The sequence below is a fragment of the Phyllobates terribilis genome, unplaced genomic scaffold (genome assembly GCF_046119375.1).
Source record: "Phyllobates terribilis strain yellow unplaced genomic scaffold, ASM4611937v1 Scaffold_1__5_contigs__length_1240528914, whole genome shotgun sequence".
Classification (NCBI taxonomy): Eukaryota; Metazoa; Chordata; class Amphibia; order Anura; family Dendrobatidae; genus Phyllobates; species Phyllobates terribilis.
The window spans coordinates 490,313,311-490,333,909 of NW_027362761.1; positions in this window are offsets into that span (position 1 = coordinate 490,313,311).

Sequence of the window (20,599 nt, forward strand, 5' to 3'; positions counted from 1 at the left end):
TTTGGTCTGTACTGTATATACTTAAAAGTTTAATTCTCCCAAAATTCATATATCTATTTTCTATGGTTCCTATCCAAATACCAGACTCTTACCTCAAAAAAGTAAACTCATTTTTTTTTTCCTATATATGGAAAACCGCAAAACCCTGCATAAATGCACACACATTGATGTTACACAGATCGAACAGAGGCATGGGAGCTCCGGACATTAGGACTTATTACTTTGCGGCAATACTCTCAAGGTCAGTTGATATAATCCGGAATAACAGTAATAAGCCATGGATTGATATAGAAAATACTCTGTCCTCACACCCGCTCAGTGCTTTACTATTAACCTACTCTAAGGAATACCCTTATGATGTCCAAACCAACCCCCTAACCTGCACGATGCTCAAAATTTGGTCAAACTCCCACAAGCTACTAGTTCCACCCTCAACTCCGTTACTAAAACTATCGGATGTTCTGATGAGAGCGGATTAATTGTCATACACAAGCGATAAAAGCATTTCTGAGATAGACAATATTACAATTGACCAGATTCTAACCGATGGAGCCCTAATCTCCTTCCCTGATCTGCAAAAGCTCCCAGGTCTGTCGCATCTCAATTTTCTCCAATATAACTCACTTAAGAACATACTTCAAAAAACTCATTATACCTTAGATATAACACGTAAATTAACCACATTTGAGGTACTATGTGCCAGAAGCACTAAACCTACCAAAACCCTCTCCACGATCTACCAGTCCCTCCTGACAAGTGACTTGTGCCTGAAAAGAGCTTACATTACTAATTGGGAGAAAGATCTGGGATATCAGCTTACACCCGAGCAAACCCTCTATATCTACAAACACTCTCATGGTCCGACGAGCTGTGTAAAAACCCAAGAAAACTCCTATAAAGTAGTATCCAGATGGTACATTTCACCTCTTCAATCGAAGATCTGGAAACATTATACACAGACCAACTGCTGGAGATGTGGGGAGGTAGATGGGAGCTTCTTTCATTTATGGTGGCAATGTTCGGCTCTGCGCCCCTTTTGGGAAGTGACTGAGAACACTATTCAAGAAATTACAGGACGTCCGACTACTCTAAACCCTGAGGTGGCTCTCTTGAACTTTCCCATATGGCCAGACCATAAAAAATTTTCAACTATAGCCCTAAATATTCTAGCCGCAGCGAAAATACTTATTCCCACCTTCTGGAGATCTCCTCTCATCCCATCGAAGCACCAACTAATAGAAAAAATAGACCAACTATATTGTGTAGCTGAGATAGCAGCGGACGTCAATCATTCTCAAAAGGCTTTCGCAGAATACTGGTGCCCCTGGATAACACACACAGACAATTATAGATCGATACAGACATAAAACAAACCGAGGTTAACAAATAACAGCTTAGTAAATTACCACCTGATTCCCCCTACTCCGTACTCCCCTGACTCCCTCTCACCTCTCACCTATTCTTAGGCTCTACCTTTGTTTAACTTGTGCTTTATACGTTTACTAATTTGTGCTACCAATCTAAATTTTTCTCATTAAAACACTGTATGAGTCTATCATAGTCTTTCATCTGAACTATGTAAGAATGCAATGTTTATTGATACACATCATCATTTTGACTTCTTATACTCATCCAAATGTGACTTTTTGTATTCTCAAGAAATTTAATAAAAAGATTTGTTGAAATGAAATGAAAGAAGAAATTGCACAACAAACTGGATGGTGCAATTTCTCCTGTTACCTTTACGAAAATGCAAAATTGGAGGCTGAAAAACACTTTTGTGTGAAAAATGTGAAAATTTTATTTTTAAGGCTCAATGTTATAAACTTCTGTGAAGCACCTCGGGGTTCAAGGTGCTCACTACACATCTAGATAAGTTCCCTGAGGGGTCTAGTTTCCAAAATGGTTTCACGTGTGGAAGGTTTTCACTGTTTAGGCACATCAGGGGCTCCCCAAACGCGACATGAAGTCCGCTAATTATTCAAGGAAATTTTACATTCAAAACGTCAAATGGCGCTCCTTCCCTTCCGAACGCTGCCGTGAGCCCAAGCAGTGGTTTTCCCCCACATATGAGGTATTGGCGTGCTCAGGAGAAATTGCACATACATTTGCTCCATTTTTTTCGGATACCCTTGCGAAAATAAAAAAATTGGGTCTAAAGTAACATTTTTGTGAAAAAAATTAAATGTTCATTTTTTTCTTCCACATTCCAAAAATTCCTGTGAAGCACCTGAAGGGTTAATAAACTTCTTGAATGTGGTTTTGAGCACCTTGAGGGATGCAGTTTTTAGAATGGTGTCACTTTTTGGCATTTTCATAAAAGCCCCTCAAAGTCACTTCAAATGTGATGTGGTCCCTAAAAAAAATGTTTTTGTAAATTTTGTTGGAAAAACGAGAAATCACTTTTAACCCTTATAACTTCTTAACAAAACAAAATTTGGTTCCAAAATTGTGCTGATGTAAAGTAGACATGTGGGAAATGTTATTTATTAACTATTTTGTGTAACATATCTCTCTAATTTAAGGGCATGAAAGTTAAAAGTTTGAAAATTGAGAAATGTTCAAAATTGTCACCAAATTTCCGATTTTTTCACAAATAAACACAAGTGATATCGAGTAAATTTTACCACTATCATGAAGTACACTATGTCATGAAAAAACAGTCTCAGAATCAGGGGGATCCGTTGAAGTGTTCCAGAGTTATTACCTCATAAAGTGACAGTGGTCAGAATTGTAAAATTTGGCCTGGTCATTAAAAACATAATTGGCTCCGTCCTTAAGGGGTTAGGGGGCCTATATAAAAATACCCTGCAAACAAGGCCCTCATCATATTCAAATGCACATTCAGAAAGTTTGTTAACCCTATGGCTAGTTCACATATAGTAATGCACACTAGAAGAAAAAAAAATGTAAAATTATTATAATTTTTTTTAAGAAAATGCTGCTTTAGTTCCAAAATTTTAATTTTCAAAGGAGAAAATAGACAACACCGTTTGTTGTGCAAATTCTCTTGAGCACACAGATAACCCATGTGTAGTCTGAAACTACTATTTGGGTGCACTGCAGGACTCGGGGGGGGGGGGGTGGGGACAGCTGTATGATTTTTGGAGTGCACTTTTAGCTGGAATAGTTAAGGACAACATGTCACATTTGAAGAGCCTCTCTGTTGTAAAAAGAGAAGAAACCTAACACAAGTGACCCCTTTTTGGAAGCTGCAATTTATCTAGAGGTGTAGTAAACATTTCTACAGACTCCGATTAGATCCAAAACGATCTCCGACTCCACAGCTCCGAATATGACATGACTGTGAGCACTATATAACACAGTGGATTGGATGCACTCCACAGTGACAACAAACCAGAGTGCAGCCTATAAACACACATAATCGATGGATCTGCACAACATATAGACTTCACTGTCAGATTTTTCTCAGTGAGAACATGCCTAAAATGTTTTGTACTCTTGTAATTCTGTATTTTAGTTACTAAGGACCATAATGATGTAATCAATCACCAAGTTGTTTTATATATATATATATATATATATATATATATATATATATATATATATATATATTCATTTCACATTCTCATACTGTCCCTTCACAGTAAAATCACAAGAAATGCTGGATCACTACAAGGACAACAGGTTATCGCTTCAAGACTGGAAAAAAAAGACCAATTGGATTAACCCCTTCCCACCTGTCAGTTTTCATCTTCCTAACCAGGCCAAATTTTTAAAATGTAACGTGTCACTTTAGATGGTAATAATTTTGGAATATTCTAGATATCCAAGTGATTTGGAGACTTTTTTTATGACACATTGTACTTTATTTTTGTAGTGAAATAGGTTGCTAAAATGTGCATTTAATTATGAAAATATGGAAAATTATGAAGAAAATTTAGAAAAATTCTCACTTTTTGAACTAAGAATTTGTATACCCTTAAAAAAGATAGTCATACCGGAAAAATAGTTAGGAAATTACATTTCCATATGTCTACTCTACATCGGCACAATTTTTTAACGTTATCCCTTTTTGTTATGATGCTAGTAGGGTGAACATTTTATCAGCAGTTTATTTTATTTTTTTTTTAAATGAAATTGTCAAAAAATATTTAAGGACAACTTCACTTTTGAAGTGACATTTATAGACCTACAGTATATGTTAGAAAACTCCCAAATAATTTGTCATTTAAAGGGCATCTGGAGAGCAGCATGATGTAGAGGCAGAGGTCATGAGTCCAGGGATGTATCACTTACTGGGATGCTTGATATAGCTTTCATAGAATTTCTGTTTTCTACAATGTAGATGTAGCAGTTCTCTAAATGCTGAGCTCTGTATAACCCCGCCCACACTACTGATTGGTAGATTTCTGTGTACACTGTGCATTGACAGCAAGCAGCCAATCAGTGGTGAGAGTGGAGTTACATGCAGTACAGACCAAAAGTTTGGACACACCTTCTCATTTAAAGATTTCTCTGTATTTTCATGACTTTGAAAATTGTACATTCACACTGAAGGCATCAAAACTATGAATTAACACATGTGGAATTATATACTTAACAAAAAAGTGTGAAACAACTGAAAATATGTCTTATATTCTAGGTTCTTCAAAGTAGCCACCTTTTGCTTTGATGACTGCTTTGCACACTCTTGGCATTCTCTTGATGAGCTTCAAGAGGTAGTCATCGGAAATGGTTTTCACTTCACAGGTGTGCCCTGTCAGGTTTCATAAGTGAAATTTCTTGCCTTATAAATGGGGTTGGGACCATCAGTTGTGTTGTGCAGAAGTCAGGTGGATACACAGCTGATAGTCCTACTGAATAGACTGTTAGAATTTGTATTATGGCAAGAAAAAAGCAGCTAAGTAAAGAAAAACGAGTGGCCATCATTATTTTAAGAAATGAAGGTCAATGCCACACAGAGTTCTAGCAGCAGACACGTCTTTTCAACAACTGTTAAGAGGAGACTTTGTGCAGCAGGCCTTCATGGTAAAATAGCGGCTAGGAAACCACTGCTAAGGACAGGCAACAAGCAGAAGAGACTTGTTTGGGCTAAAGAACACAAGGAATGGACATTAGACCAGTGGAAATCTGTGCTTTGGTCTGATGAGTCTAAATTTCAGATCTTTGGTTCCAACCACCGTGTCTTTGTGCGACGCAGAAAAGGTGAACGGATGGACTCTACATGCCTGGTTCCCACCATGAAGCATGGAGGAGGAGGTGTGATGGTGTGGGGGGGCTTTGCTGGTGACACTGTTGGGGATTTATTCAAAATTGAAGGCATACTGAACCAGCATGGCTACCACAGCATCTTGCAGCGGCATGCTATTCCATCCGGTTTGCGTTTAGTTGGACCATCATTTATTTTTCAACAGGACAATGACCCCAAACACACCTCCAGGCTGTGTAAGGGCTATTTCACCAAGAAGGAGAGTGATGGGGTGCTACGCCAGATGACCTGGCCTCCACAGTCACCAGACCTGAACCCAATCGAGATGGTTTGGGGTGAGCTGGACCGCAGAGTGAAGGCAAAAGGGCCAACAAGTGCTAAGCATCTCTGGGAACTCCTTCAAGATTGTTGGAAGACCATTTCCAGTGACTACCTCTTGAAGCTCATCAAGAGAATGCCAAGAGTGTGCAAAGCAGTCATCAAAGCAAAAGGTGGCTACTTTGAAGAACCTAGAATATAAGACATATTTTCAGTTGTTTCACACATTTTTGTTAAGTATATAATCCCACATGTGTTAATTCATAGTTTTGATGCCTTCAGTGTGAATGTACAATTTTCAAAGTAATGAAAATACAGAAAAATCTTTAAATGAGGTGTGTCCAAACTTTTGGTCTGTACTGTAGATTAGATTGTCTGGCATGCACGTGACACCTAATCCTGCAGTGATAATCTCCTGTTGTTAAAACACTGATTTTATTGAAATTACTGCACAAAGCCTAAAAAGCATCACATCCTTGGAATCAGGATCGCAGCTCCTGCATTATGCTGCTCTCAGATTAAATAGTAAAAACCTGCTGACAGATTCTTTTTAAAAACTGCACCCCTCAAAATATTCAAAACCACATATAGAAAGCATGCTATCCCTTCAGTTGATTCACAGGAATTAATGCAAAGTGAAAGGAAAAAATGAAAAATTATGCTTTAGTCACAAATCTTTAATTTCTACAAGGGTAACAGGAAAAAAATAAACCCCACAGTTTGTTATGCAATTTCTCTAGAGTACCCCGATACCCCATATTTGGTTGGAAACAAGGGGAAAAGCGATTTGACTTTTTGAATGCAGTTTTAGGTGGAATAAATTGCGGACACCGTGTCCCCCATTTCTTTTTTGAGGGCCTGGTGTATGGTTAGGAAGTATATTTTGTGTTTTACTTTTATGTTTACCTTCCTGTTGTTCCTGTCTGCATGGGACTTTCATTTCATACAGTATATGTATATCTATATAGGTGATATTTCAATAGCAAGTGTATATCATCTCTGTGTTTCGCTTCTATGTCACATAGTCTACTCAGGCACAGTACGTTTAAAGCCTCAGGCAGATGCAATTTTCTATAATGGTACTGTGGCAACCAGTGGCGTAACAACCACGGTTGCTGCTGCGACCGGGCCCGGCGGCTCAGGGGTGGGACCCGCTGACGCCAGCAAAAGCTTCAACTATATGTGAGTCCTCAGAAGCACATACAGTTGAAATGTATTGTGGTGTGTGGGTCCGCGCATTACAATACATGCAGCTGGCCAATCAGAGGCCAGCAGCTGATGTCACATGCACGTGACGGGGTGCATGGCAGTGACGTCACACGCTCCCGTCGCACACGTCGGAGTCAGCTGCTGGCTTCACAAGCGGAAGTGTGCAGCGCTGGAGCGAAGGAGCGGTGAGTATTTATTTACTCAACATACCAGCAAGAAAAATTGACACGCTGTGGATTTCAAACACGCACCGCAGCTCAGTTTACACAGCGTAAAAAAAAAATCACAGTGGGCAAGAGATTTCTATAAATCCCATCCACTTTGCTGGAACTGTAAGATGCTGTGTTTTTTGTGCAATGAAAATTCCTATCGTCAAAAACTAATTTTGGGAATTTAACAGTTTTATAGCTCTGGACACAGAGATAGCAATTAGGTAGACAGTACGTTGGTGCAGTGGTTAGCACTGTTACTTTGCGGAGCTGGGTACTGTGTTCAAATCTCACCAAGGACACTCCCACACTCTAAACAACATACTTGATAGGGAATCTAGATTGTGAGTCCCAATGGGGACAGTGATGAAAATTTCTGTAAAGCGCTGTGGAACATGATGGCGCTAAATAAGCAAAACCTAATAAGGTGAATGTTGTTTCATTTTTTATACTTTTTTTTTTAAACTAACATTTTTTTGTTACTTTGTGCTTTTACTGAACATTTTAGTACTTTTTTTGTTTAGTCCCACTATGTGACTTGAAAAGATAGTTTTCTGATATCTAGTGTAAAACATTGTAATGCTTCTGTATCGCAGTGCACTATACCTGTCAGTTGTACACAGACAAAAAGCCTACTAGACCCTGCTGCAGGCAGGACTTCATAGACTACCACAAATGACAATCCAGGAGGCCATTGCAACGACCAACACCCTGTGATAGTGGGGCCACGGCCTATCAGTATCGGTCAGTATTTTTTATCAGGAGTGGGAGCCAAAACCAGGAGTGGGTGATAAATACAAAATTGGTGACTTGTTTCTATTATACCTTTTCTCTGATTGTTCCTCACCTGGTTTTGGCTCCCACTCCTGAGAAAAAATACTGACCGAATACTGACCAAATAAAGATAATGGGGCCCTGGCCACAGGGTAAAAGTCAAAGCTCCTTCCCTTTGTCAATCATTTAGATGCCACTGACACTAATCACCTTGGCATCTAGAGGGTTAAACAGCCAGGATCAGTGGCTGTCAGTTAGGTTGCATTTTCATTAGCATTTTGACATTCCATTTGTTTGTTCCACTTTTAGGAACAGCCAAACAAAAATAATGTATGCAATGGGGTCCCTCGTTTTCCATCAGTTATGCAACGGATCTGGTTTTTACATTAATTCTGTTTGTCTGCTCCTCCAGTGATTATGCTTGGCAAAGCTCCTGTGCCAGCCCGATCACCGGGATTAACCAGTGCGATCAGTTGCGGGATCTTTCCAATCAGAATGTACTGGTGCATCTTGTGCTTTGCAGGAGTTAAAGAAACTCTGAAATTTTGCAAATTTTATACTGGACTCCTGGCTTAATATTAGTCCCCTACCTTTTGTTCTATTCAGCAGCTACATGTAAATAAGCAGCAATAAACTATCTCAGACCCATTGACTTGTACAGGAGAGCTTTCTAAGTTTGCTCTAATCTGAGCAATTGTCTTTGTAAAGGAAGGGGTAGAAGCTGAGATGTTTCATCATCTGTTGTGAATGGAAGATCCCTTGATGATAATGAGACTGCTGAAAAGTCTTTTGTACTGAACAGGAAGTGTAAGCCCAAGTAAAGGGTCTAGTGGCCAGTGAGAAAATTGCAAGATTTCTGATTTTGTTTTTTAATATAGCGAGAAGGAAAATGTAAAAACACTTCTAAATAAAAATAAATACATTTAAACATTAAAAAAAAAAAAGAAATGTGTCATGATAAAATGGGCTGCTAAGTATCAGCTTTGGGGCCACTTGGAATACATAACATTTTAGGAGCTATCATTCGGTATAAACATAAATATCTGGATATATTAAACTGACTCCTCGGCAGTCCCAAAGATGCTGGATTTTGAGAATTTTACTGTAATTGGGTGAGAGCTTCGTACCAGGGATAAAGCAAGTGTTAAACTATTGTGGTATCTCGTTGTGACAAACACTGGCAGGCACATGTGTCATACTGACAGAAAAAACTATAAAATATTTACATGCAAAGAACATTTACCCGAAGCCTTTACTCAGAGGGAACGAGACAGCAATAAAAGTTCATTACTAGTGTTGAGCGAGCACTAAAATGCTCGGGTGCTCGAAGCTCGGACCGAGCTCGCCGTGATACTCGGGTGCTCGACCCGAGCAACGAGCTCAATGTTAGTCTATGGGAGATCCGAGCATTTTTGCGGCGGCACCCCCGGCAGTCTGTAGAAAGCCTAAAAAGTGCCCAAAACGATAGTGACAGTGCTCAACAGACATGGGGACCGCATGGGCATCGCCCCAGGAAGCATTTCTGACCCCCAGGTCACTGCTGTCAACAACGTGGTCAGAGGTATTAAGCCACTTTTACAGGCTCACAATAAAACATACAAAAACGAAACTGAAACTGCTTTCCTGTGAAATATGTTAAGGAACTTCCTTTCCAGGGTAAAGACTTGTGTATAAGGTAAAATAAATAACCAAATACAAAAATACTCCTCCACACCTTGGGCTATGCTCACAAGTAGCATTTTTTATGCATTTTTGCACTTTTGTATTGCTTTCAACCGTGACAAATGCATTCACCGGGAAATGTCATTTTAACATTTTACAACCTTATCTGGCCATGTGCTGTGTGACACATGCATACAGTGCTGAAAAGACATGGGAACAGCATGGGGAAGACCCCTGGAAGCATCTCTGACACCCAGGTCACTGCCTAAAAGTGTGCCCATCAGAAGTGATCCTTGAAGCATCAGAAGATGCAGACTTGCAACTATCCCCGTGCAAGTCCTTGTCCCAGGGCAGTGTTCAATTGTACCTCCCCCATTCCTTGCAATGCAAGCGCAAGTTTGCAGCCTGCCACCCACCCACCCCCAGACTGCAATACCATACTGCTAGCTTGCTTGCACTTGAAATGGGGCCTTTTAGTTTGGAGGAGGCCGAAGCTGGACACTACATCATGGCTGCTTCGGCAGCGAGGTATCCATATTCAGTCCCCAGCCACCTGGCGGCCGGGTGTCCACGCTCGGTCCCCAGCCGCCAGGGGACGGCCGGGTGTCCAAACTTGGTCCCCAGCCGCCCCGCAGCCAGGTGTCCACACACGGTCCCCAGCCGCCTTGGGGCGGCCGGGTGTCCATAAACGGTCCCCAGCCGCCTCTATTTCTCCTTGGAACATCCCCCCACACTTTTCTTAGCCCAGCCTGCTTTAGGGCAGCATTGGACGAGCCCACCAGAGAACCAGACTCCTCTGGTGGGCCCTGGCTTCTCCATAAGGGGAGTTGAGAGTGCAAGGTGAGGAGCATGATGATGATGATAGAAGTTAGCATCTGCTTTGTTTTCTTGGAATGCAAGCGCATGTATGTAGTAGCGGCTAGGCCTGAGGTGGTCAGCGTTTTGGCGCATATCCTACCTCCTCCGAGGATTGCTGGATGTTTTCCTGCTACTATCCTAGTTCTATGACTCCCGTTAAAACAAAGCTTCAGGTGATGAATGATGGATGAGGTGGTGGCAAAGGAGAAAGAGCAGGAGGAACAGGGACCATTCACATCAATATCAAGACAGTCAACCACACAAGTCTAGTAGGATATGTTTCTGTACCAAAAGGAGAGGTTCGGCTACACAGTTATAGGGCATGCAGTGAGTGCAATGCCTACCAAAAATTTCGAGGCACTCCAATGCCCCTTGGAAGTGACATGGAGGTCAGATGGCCTTAACTAAGCCGTTTTTTCCATTTATAGCAACTGGGTCTCCTGTGCACTGTTGGCCTAAGCAGTGAATGGAAGGCTTTCCAAAAATAATGAGGAACTGCAATGCCCCTTGAAACAGACGTGGATTACAGCAAACTAAAAACCTTCTACCCATTATTGGGGAGTGGGTCTCCCTTAGTGTTCACCTATGCATTGAAAAGCAAAAGCTGACTAAAATTAGGAGGAAATGCAATGCACGTTGAAAGAATGGTGGAGTTCGCAGTGGAATAAAAAGACAATATCAATGCCCCTTGAAAAAGTGGTGGAGGTCGCAGTAGCTTAACAAGACGGTTTTAATGCCCCTTGGAAAAGTGTTGGAAGTCGCAGTGGAATAAAAAGACAATATCAATGCCCCTGGGAAAAGAGGTGGAGGTCACAGTAGCTTAAAAAGATGGTTTTAATGCCCCCTGGAAGAGAAGTGGAGGTCGCAGTGGAATAAAAAGACAATAGCAATGCCCCTGGGAAAAGTGGTGGAGGTCGCAGTAGCTTAACAAGACAGCTTTAATGCCCCTTGGAAAAGTGGTGGAGGTTACAGTAGCTTAACAAGACAGCTTTAATGCCCCTTGGAAAAGTGGTGGAGGTCGCAGTAGCTTAACAAGACGGTTTTAATGCCCCTGGGGAAAGTGGTGGAGGTCGAAGTAGCTTAACAAGATGGTTTTAATGCCCCTTGGAAGAGACATGGAGGTCGCAGTAGCTTAACAAGATGGTTTTAATGCCCCTTGGAAGAGACGTGGAGGTCGCAGTGGAATAAAAAGACAATATCAATGCCCCTGGGAAAAGTGGTGGAGGTCGCAGTAGCTTAATAAGACGGTTTTAATGCCCCTTGGAAGAGACGTGGAGGTTGCAGGAGCTTAACAAGACTGTTTTAATGCCCCTCAGGGAAAGTGGTGGAGGTTTTAATGCTCCTTGGAAGAGACATGGAGGTTGCAGTAGCTTAACAATACGGTTTAAATGCCCCTTGGAAGAGCCATGCAGTACAGCATCTTAAAAACATTATTCCCATTATTGGGGAGTGGGACTTTGCCTATGCCTTCCAAGCAAAAGCTGCCAAAAATTAGGACGGAGGAACTTGCAATGCTGGCAACACGGACCAAGGTCACCCTGGTGGTATAATGGTGGTGGAGGCTGAGGATAAGGAGAAGAGCAAAATACAGCCGAAATGAGTAAGCGTATACCCATGTGTGGGTGTGAAGCGGTGCATGGGAATACACCTCCCGAAATAACAGTGGATTTGACTTTATTTTACTCTGCTGTCATTTGGTGGTGATGAGAAGTCTGGCCCAATCCAGCCCTTGTTCATTTTGATAAGGGTCAGCTTGTCAGTTGACAGGCGAGTGCGCTTATCAGTTATAATTCCTCCAGCGGCACTAAAAACACGCTCCGATAACACGCTAGAGGCAGGGCAGGCCAGGACCTCCAAGGCGTACAGAGCGAGTTCATTCCAAGTGTCCAGCTTGGATACCCAATAATTAAAAGGCACAGAGGAATCACGGAGGACGCTGGTACGGTCGGCAAGGTACTCCCTCACCATCTTTTGAAACTTTCCACTCCTTGTGAGAGTACCCCGCGCCTCAGGGCCTGTAAGCTGGGCGGGTCTCAGAAAACTGTCCCAGAATGTTGACAGTGTTCCCCTGCCTCTGCTGGATTGGCGTTACGTCTCTTTCGCCTGTACGCCTTGGTTGGGCAACGAACTGTGACCTTTGCCGCTAGCGTGTTCAGATGGGAATTTTTTTAACAGTTCTGCAGCAAGGGCCTTCTGGTACTGCCCCACTGGTCTAAAAGTGTCACCAACCAGTAATGACTGTCACCCAACATTTTGACAACGCGAGGGTCACGGTAAAGGCAAAGTAACAAAGTCAGCCATGCGTGCCAGACTGGTAACGGGCAAGACTTCCGTGTCTTCACCAAGATGACGACTGACCATGCTCTCCTCCTCCTCCTCCCCCCTGTCCTCAGGTCACCCACGCTGAACCGACGGTATGACAGTTGTACAGGTACTACCGTCTACAGCGCATGATACCAGCTCCTGTTCTTCCTCCTCCTCTCCCTCATTGTCCCCCAATGCACGTTGGGATGAGATGAGGCTGGGCTGTGTGTAATCGCCCGCTACGGCTTCTTGATCCATCTCATCATACTCTGGCTGCAATGTCTCCTCTTTAATTCTCTGCAGAGAGCGTTGCAAAAGACAGACAAGTGGGATGCTGACGCTAATGATGGCGTCATCGCCACTCACCATCTTGGTGGACTCCTCAAAGTTTGTCAGGATGGTACATATGTCACACATCCAGGTCCACTCCTGAGGTCTTATGTGTGGAGTCTGACCTGAATATCGACGGCCTTGTTGCAGCTGGTACTCCACAACTGCTCTCTTCTGCTCACAAATCCTTTGCAACATGTGGAGGGTAGAGTTCCAACGTGTGGGGACATCACACACCAGTCGGTGTGCCGGAAGCTGCAAATGCTGCTGCAACACAGCAAGGGCGGCGGAAGCTGTAGCCGACTTGCGAAAAGGAGCTGACAGGCGGCGTACTTTGATGAGCAGATCTGGCAACTCGGGGTACGATTTAAGAAACCTCGAGGTTAAGCACATGAGCCAGGCATGGTACGTGTGTGATCTCGCCTCGCCTCAGAGCCGCCAAAAGGTTACGGCCATTGTCACACACGACCATGCCTGGATGTAGGTTCAGCGGTCTCAGCCACAGATCTGCCTGCTCTTTCACAGCTGTCCACAACTCACAAGCAGTGGGAGGTTTATCACCTAAGCTTATGAGTTTCAGCACAGCCTGTTGCCGCTTGGCTGAGGCAGTACTGCAGTGCATCCAGCTTGTAACTGATGTGGTGATATCTGAGATGGAGGCTGAACATGAGGAGAAGGAGGAGGAGGATGATGGGCAGGAGCTGTACACTGTGGGGGCAACTCTGACTGACATAGGGCCCGCAATCCTCGGTGTGGGGAGGATGTGTTCCGTCCCAAGGTCCGACTGGGTCCCGGCTTCCACTATGTTTACCCAGTGTGCCGTCAGGGAGATGTACCGTCCCTGGCCACAAGCACTTGTCCACGTGTCCGTTGTCAGGCGGACTCTCCCAGTAACTGCGTTGTTGAGGTGACGGCAGATGTTTTGGGACACGTGCTTGTGTAGTGCGGGGATGGCACACCGGGTAAAATAGTGTCGGCTGGGGACCGAGTACCGAAGGACGGCCACCGGCATAAGGTTGCGGAAGGATTCCGTCTCCACCAGCCTAAAAGGCAGCATTTCTAACGCAAGCAGTCGTGAAATGTGCGAATTTAGGACTGTGGTCTGTGGGGCGTTGGCTGCGAATTTGCGCTTTCGTTCAAAGCTCTGGGATATGGGCAATTGAACGCTGCGGTGGGACGTGGACGTTGATGCTGTTTCTTGAGAAACTGCCATAACAAGTGAAGACTGAGAGGAGGGGGCGTCTTTGCATGCAGTATGGACAGGGGATTGCCTTGCACACACAACAGGGGGTTCTATTACACGCACAATAGCGGAAGAAGCCGTGGTGACACCCGCTGACACTGGTCGTGGACCCTGGGGTTCGCCCCACAAAGTCGGGTGCTTTGCTGCCATGTGCCTGATCATGCTGGTGGTGGTCAGGCTGGTAGTTTTGTCACCCCTGCTGATGCTGGCAGGGCAGGTGGTACAAATGGCCTTTTTGGGGTTATCAGCAGAGTCTTTAAAAAAATTCCAGACTCTGGAAGACCTACAGGTTGTACTGGTAAAGTCCATCGTGTTGGTGTTACGGGGAACTGTTGCCCGCCTTCTGTGTGCGGCCACCACACTGCTTCTTCCTGCCTGTTGGGGTACTCTGCCTCCCTCCCCCTGTGTGCTGCTGGCCTCGTTCTGCGTGTCCTCCTGCCACGTTGGGTCAGTTACTAGATCATCCACCACCTCCTCCTCTTCCACTTGCGCACCACGATCCTCCTCCTCACTTCGTGGCAATTGTGTCTCATCATCGTCCACCTCTTGTGACAAATTGCCAGCGTCGACTTCCTCTGCCCGTGGCTGTTCAAATATTTGGGCATCGCAACATGGGATCTCCTCTTCCACCACTTCAAGTGGAGCAGGCGAGGGGCACAAATATGGAAATGGACCAGTGAACAGCTCTTCAGAGTGTCCAAGTGTGGGATCAGTTGCTGTCTGACGACACTCGGCATGGTGGGAGGAAGGAGCATCAGGGTGAGGAGGAGAATGCGGTCGAGACTCACGGCTACTAAAACTTGACCGTGTGAAAGACATACCGGAGGTGGTGGTGCCCAGGTAACTGGAAGTATTATCTGCTATCCAATTAATAACCTGTTCACACTGATCAGTTCGCAATACTGGTGTTGTAGTGTGCTTCCCTAGTAATTCGGTCAAGAAGTGGGAGCGAGAAGATGTGGCTGTTGGTTGTGGCACATTTTCACCTTGGCCACGGCCCCGTCCTCTACACGCACCATCACCAGAACGTCCAGTTCCACGTCCCTTGCCACGCGCCTTGCCCATTGTAAATGAAGTAAAATAGCTTACACTCGCACTATCAATGGAAAAAGGGTAATAAAAAGGAGATTAGAACCGTGGAAGAGGAAAACCACAGTTCTATTTCTCTGGCCTACACCAGAATCTTTTAAACAGATATATTTGTGACTGAACAGACAGGGAGACACTATTACTGTTTTTTTTTACGTAAAACAGGCCAAAAGCTGGATAATACACAGATTTGAACAGTGGAACTGCAAAACCACAGTTCTAATTTACTGGCGTATACCAGACTTTTTTAAATAGATATATTTGGGGCTGAACAGTCAGCGACACACTCAAACTGTTTTTTTTATGTAAAAAAGGCCCAAAAGTGGATAATACAGAGATTTCACCCGAGGAACTGCAAAACCACAGTTCTATTTTTCTGGCCTCCACCAGACTCTTTTAAACAGATATATTAGTGTCTGAACAGTCACAGACACACTCAATTTTTTTTTTTTTTTTGGGGGGGGGGGGAGGATACCAAAAGGTTAATAAGACGCGTATTTGGACAGTTTGACTGAGGGAAAAAAAAAAATACAGGATTTAGATTAAAAAGAAAAAAAAAATTTCCTGGCCCCTGAGACCGGGGTGATAAGTCTAGCAATTTGACCAACAGGAGCACACAGGACTGTAATGCAGCGTTTGCTGGTATAACCACTGCGTCTCCTATACAGCCTGCCTGCCTGATATCTGGGATGGATATTAGTCCTGAGAAGGACTGTTTGTTTGATTTGGCAGGCTTTAGAGACCCTACACTACCTATTTTGCAGTATAAATCTCTCCCTAGCTCAGCAGCACTCTCCCTACACTGTCTGATCCGGAGCGACTGTGTCCAAGATGGCGGCGCCCCGTTTTAAATACTCGAGGTGACGCTGTACGGCCAGTCAATCACTGTAATGCCCACAAACAACATGGCTGCAGCATTACAGTGACTGGCTGGCAATCCCTGCATGTTCATTGGCTCTGTAAAGAGCACCAAAGGTGCAGGGTGGAGACCCGAGCTCCCGCACGAGTAAACCGGAAATGCTCGATGCTCACCGAACATCCCGAGTAGCGAGATGCTCGGGCGAGTAACGAGCAGTAAGTACGCAGAAATAAATAATAATGTATTCCTGTTTTCAGGAAAAATCCAAACCCGAGCAATTTTTGGTCACAGCTATCTCCCCTGACTCCTCCAAATAGATGAAAGCTTGGCATTGCCTGTGTTCTCTATGAGAGAGAGGAGTCTGACAGCAGATTATCTCCTGGAGAACATAAGTATAATCCATTGGATCATTCTCCCCTGATATCTTCTGCTGATATTAGCGGGTTGTGACAACTTTGGTATAATGTGTATGGAGGCCTTTAGACTTTTAGTTATTCTTCCTCTCCCTCTATCAGTACCAGTACTAGTGACATAACAAAAATATTGTGCTGTGTTACATTGCAACATAACATCTAATGATTGTCCTAAGGGCTGAATTACGCCCTGTGACGTCATAAGAATCCAACACTGATGAATTATTGATCCCCGGTTTATTGTGAGCTTTCCCCACAGATCTGATTGCAAGTTCTCTGTGACTCTTGACTCCCATGCCACCTGTCTGTGATGTTTCTGTTTTTCCAGATAAATTGCTGCTCTAAAATTATAAGGCCACAGCAATTCACAGACAAGCTGGACAAATGTTTTTGGTCATGTGACTTGTCAAGTGACCAGCTAACTACTTCACTGCATGCACACATCGCCGCTATCATCAGGAGCGTTTTTTTTTTTTTTCCTCCCAGCCCCGTTTGTCTCTCCAGTGTTCTAGTGCGCAGGCGCCCGGAAGTCACAGTGACTCCCCGGCACCTGCGCACTAGTACACTGCAGAGAAAACCTGGTCCGCCATTTCGTCAAAACAATCTGTAAAGCTATCATATTATTTAACCCGTCTGGTGAACATTGTAAAAATAAACAAAAATAAACCAAAAATATGCTTTTTCATGATACTGACACACAAAACATAAAATAAAAATTGATCAAGAAAATCACAGGCAAAAAAAAGTTATCAATAATAGTCTTCTTGACCCACAAAAAACAAGCCCTTACATAGCTCCAAAGAAGAAAAAAAAAGTCACAGCTATCAGAGTATGACTATGGAAAAACAAATGATTGATTTTAAAAATGTATTTTAGTGTGCAAAAGAAGCAAAACACACAACAAACCTATATAAGGCTGAGTTCACACGATGCGTTTTTCATGTGTTTCCGCGGCGTTTTTACAGTTGCGTAAACGCCGCGGAAACGCATGAAAAACGCATGGTAGAAGGGCAGCAATGTTCCCCAATTGAAATCCGCATGTGCTGTGCCCATGATGCGGATTTTTCCGCAGCGTAAACGCTGCGGTCAAAAATCCGCAGCATGTCAATTAATTTTGTGGAAACGCTGCTCTTTTGCCGCCATTGACTTGCATTAGACCGCATGGAATCCGCATCACTGTATATGTTGATGCGCTTTTCATGCGGTCTAATGTGCGGATGGTACCAGGGTGTGGAGGAGAGGAGAGTCTCATCCAGACCCAGGTACCATTAAAAAAAAAAAATAATAAAATAAAAAATATATATATTCTCACCTTCTGACGGCCCGCGTAGCGCTCCTGCTTGATTCCCCGCACTTCGCGGTTGAATGAACAAGGACCTTCGCTGACGTCAGAGTCATGTGACGGGTCACGTGACGCTGACGTCGGAAGGTCCTAAAGTCTTCACTGCCGGCAGCCGGGACCGAGCGAAGCAAGACACCGGGGGCCATCAGAGGGTAAAGTATATATTTATTTTTTATTTTTTGACATTCACATACTATATAAATCCATGCCGGTTGCATGGATTTATATAGTGTGAAGTTGACAAGCACTTTTCCAAGTGATGCTAAAATCGCTTGGGAAGCGCTTGTCAACCCGCATGCGGAAATGAAAGTGAAGACCGCTTCATTTCCGCATGTCCCTGGCAGGAAACCGCATGTACAATCCGCATGCGTTTTTTCCTGCCAGAGAGATGCAGAAACGCTCAGGAAAAAATCCTGAGCATTTCTGCATCGTGTGCACATACCCTAAATCTGGTATCCCTGCAATCGTAATGACCTGAAGAATAAAGTTGCGTTACTGCATAGCGTAAAAAAAAAAAAAAACATTTGTAAATTTCTGGTTTTGGTCTATGCCACCCAAAAATAAAAAAAAAATAAAAAGAAATCATGTAGTCTAACATGGCACGAATAAAAAGTTCAACTTATCCTGCAAAACAAGCCCCCACACAGCTCATTCAGTGGAAAAAGAAAAAAATAGTTCTCAGAATATGGTAATGCAATAACATATAGCTGACACCCGCTGATGACTTGTACTGCGGTTTGCGGGAACGCATTTCCCGCTGCACTATACCTGTATGACGGATGTTGGGATGGGGCTAAAGCTTAAATCTATATAATAATTTTGGTCCTTGTATGCTCTAAAGAATCCATAGCCTTTCAGAATGTGTGTAGCTTTTGACTGGTGGACAGTAATATATAGTTCGAGGACTCATCACCCAGTGTGTTTGATGGTAGGTGGCAGTGTGTTGTGTATCCTGGGTGTGTGGACTGTGTTGGGATATGACTTGTGCTCAGTTTGTAGCCTCTAATGGAGGTTAAGAGCAAGATTGAGTGAGATGAGATTGATTAACCCTGACACCTTCTCACATACTGAGAAGAGTGTACGTGACAGCTATAAAAAGTGAAATCAGTTTTGTGAAGGACCCACACCTCGCCACCCCGCCTGACGTCACTATTAAGTCAGGCAAATCACGTGATACGGATCCGCATTTTGCACCGTGACGTTCTTCATCCTTCAGGGACACATAATGTCAGATTGGTCCAGTTTTGCACAGACACCCCTTGTCCTCATGGGCCCAGGAAGGTACACCACACTCGCTCACACCAGTGACAGGCTGAGAAGCCCCTTTCACTAGCCCCAGTGAAACACAACCTTATCAGCCCAGCAGAGCTGCCATCAGTTCCTACTCGATATATGCCAGGTCCGTTAACGGGAATTATATCGGGCTAGAAACCAGCCCCGGCAGCATGGGAAAGTAAACAGAGAAACAGATGTTTGGATTTGTGGATCGAAATAAAAGAGCAGCCCAAGGTTAAATTATATATTTAATCGCCTTAAGGGCACACTAGACAATACACTATATACACAAGGGTTATACATATATAATGGTCAGATATGTGTGTCACCCCAGGCCTGGATGCCACAAATATTAAAGGCTGTGTCTGAGAGCAGGAGGGAGGTTCCCTGGTCAGGGACCATTAGCATGTAGCACCTCCTGTCCCAGGCCAGTAGGGGGAGCAGGCTGCCCCTATTAAAGCTGGAACTGGGGCAGGGTCAGAGAGACCAGAACCCACTTCTGAAGTGTCCAGAAGGGTTCTCAGAGAAGAGGGACAGGTCAGCAGCAGCTGAGGAGTCCGTGAGGCAGAGGAGAAACTGCAAGCCAGGGACAGAGGCGACAAGAGCCGGTCCTGGCTGAGAGAAGTACACAACCGGACATTGGGGTCCGAGGCTGTCAGGGTTGCAAGCCCAGCAACAGAGAACCAACCGGCGAGGGATTTCAGGTCCCTTGGCCTAAGAAGCCTGGAGGCTCCGTCACACAGAGGGACCAGTACAGCAAGGAGAAGCAAAAGGTACCCAAGGCCCGAGTCGTAAGCCATACAGGCAAAGTACACGGCCAGCTCAGGGACGTGGGCTATTACACCACGAAAAGGGGGATAGTCAGAAAGAGCATAGAGAGAACGGTAGGCCTACACATTCACCCTGATCAGTGGGGCTCGCCCGAATGCTCTCAGATACCCAGGCCCATTTCTAACCGGTACTCCTGTTGGGTCAGTAATAACATCTGCAATAAAGACCCTGGGCTGTTTGAAGTGGACTCTGAACTCTTACTATTGCGGCCTGCACTATCATCCCCAACATTCACCTACACTGCCCTGAGGCTACACTCTTCCCGTGGGGAGTTATCCTACCCCTGTGCTGCACACCAACACCAGCCTCAGTGGTCTGCCTCGCAGCGGCGGTTATCTCTGACCGCAATCCAAGGGTGGCGTAGTTGGACATTCAAAACACTGATAAATAGACTGCCACAATTTGGTCTGACCACCCTGAGCCACGGGATCGGGTTGCCACTACTACCCCCAGCATCGCATAGAAGCCCGGTTCCGGGTACCCCACAGCCCAGGGGGCGAGTCATATGCAAATACATTAGTGGTAGAACAAAAGATATAAGCAGATGAATCATGTCAATTACCGGTGACGTCCGACCATGCGTGCTCTGGGTCTCATGGGGGCCTGAGCTTCCAGCGGGTTCCTAGGTCCTTTGCAGCACATTATTCAACGTGAGCCCCCCTGTTCAAAGTGGTCCGCGTGCATCAGAGAGAGCCATATGGCTTTACTCT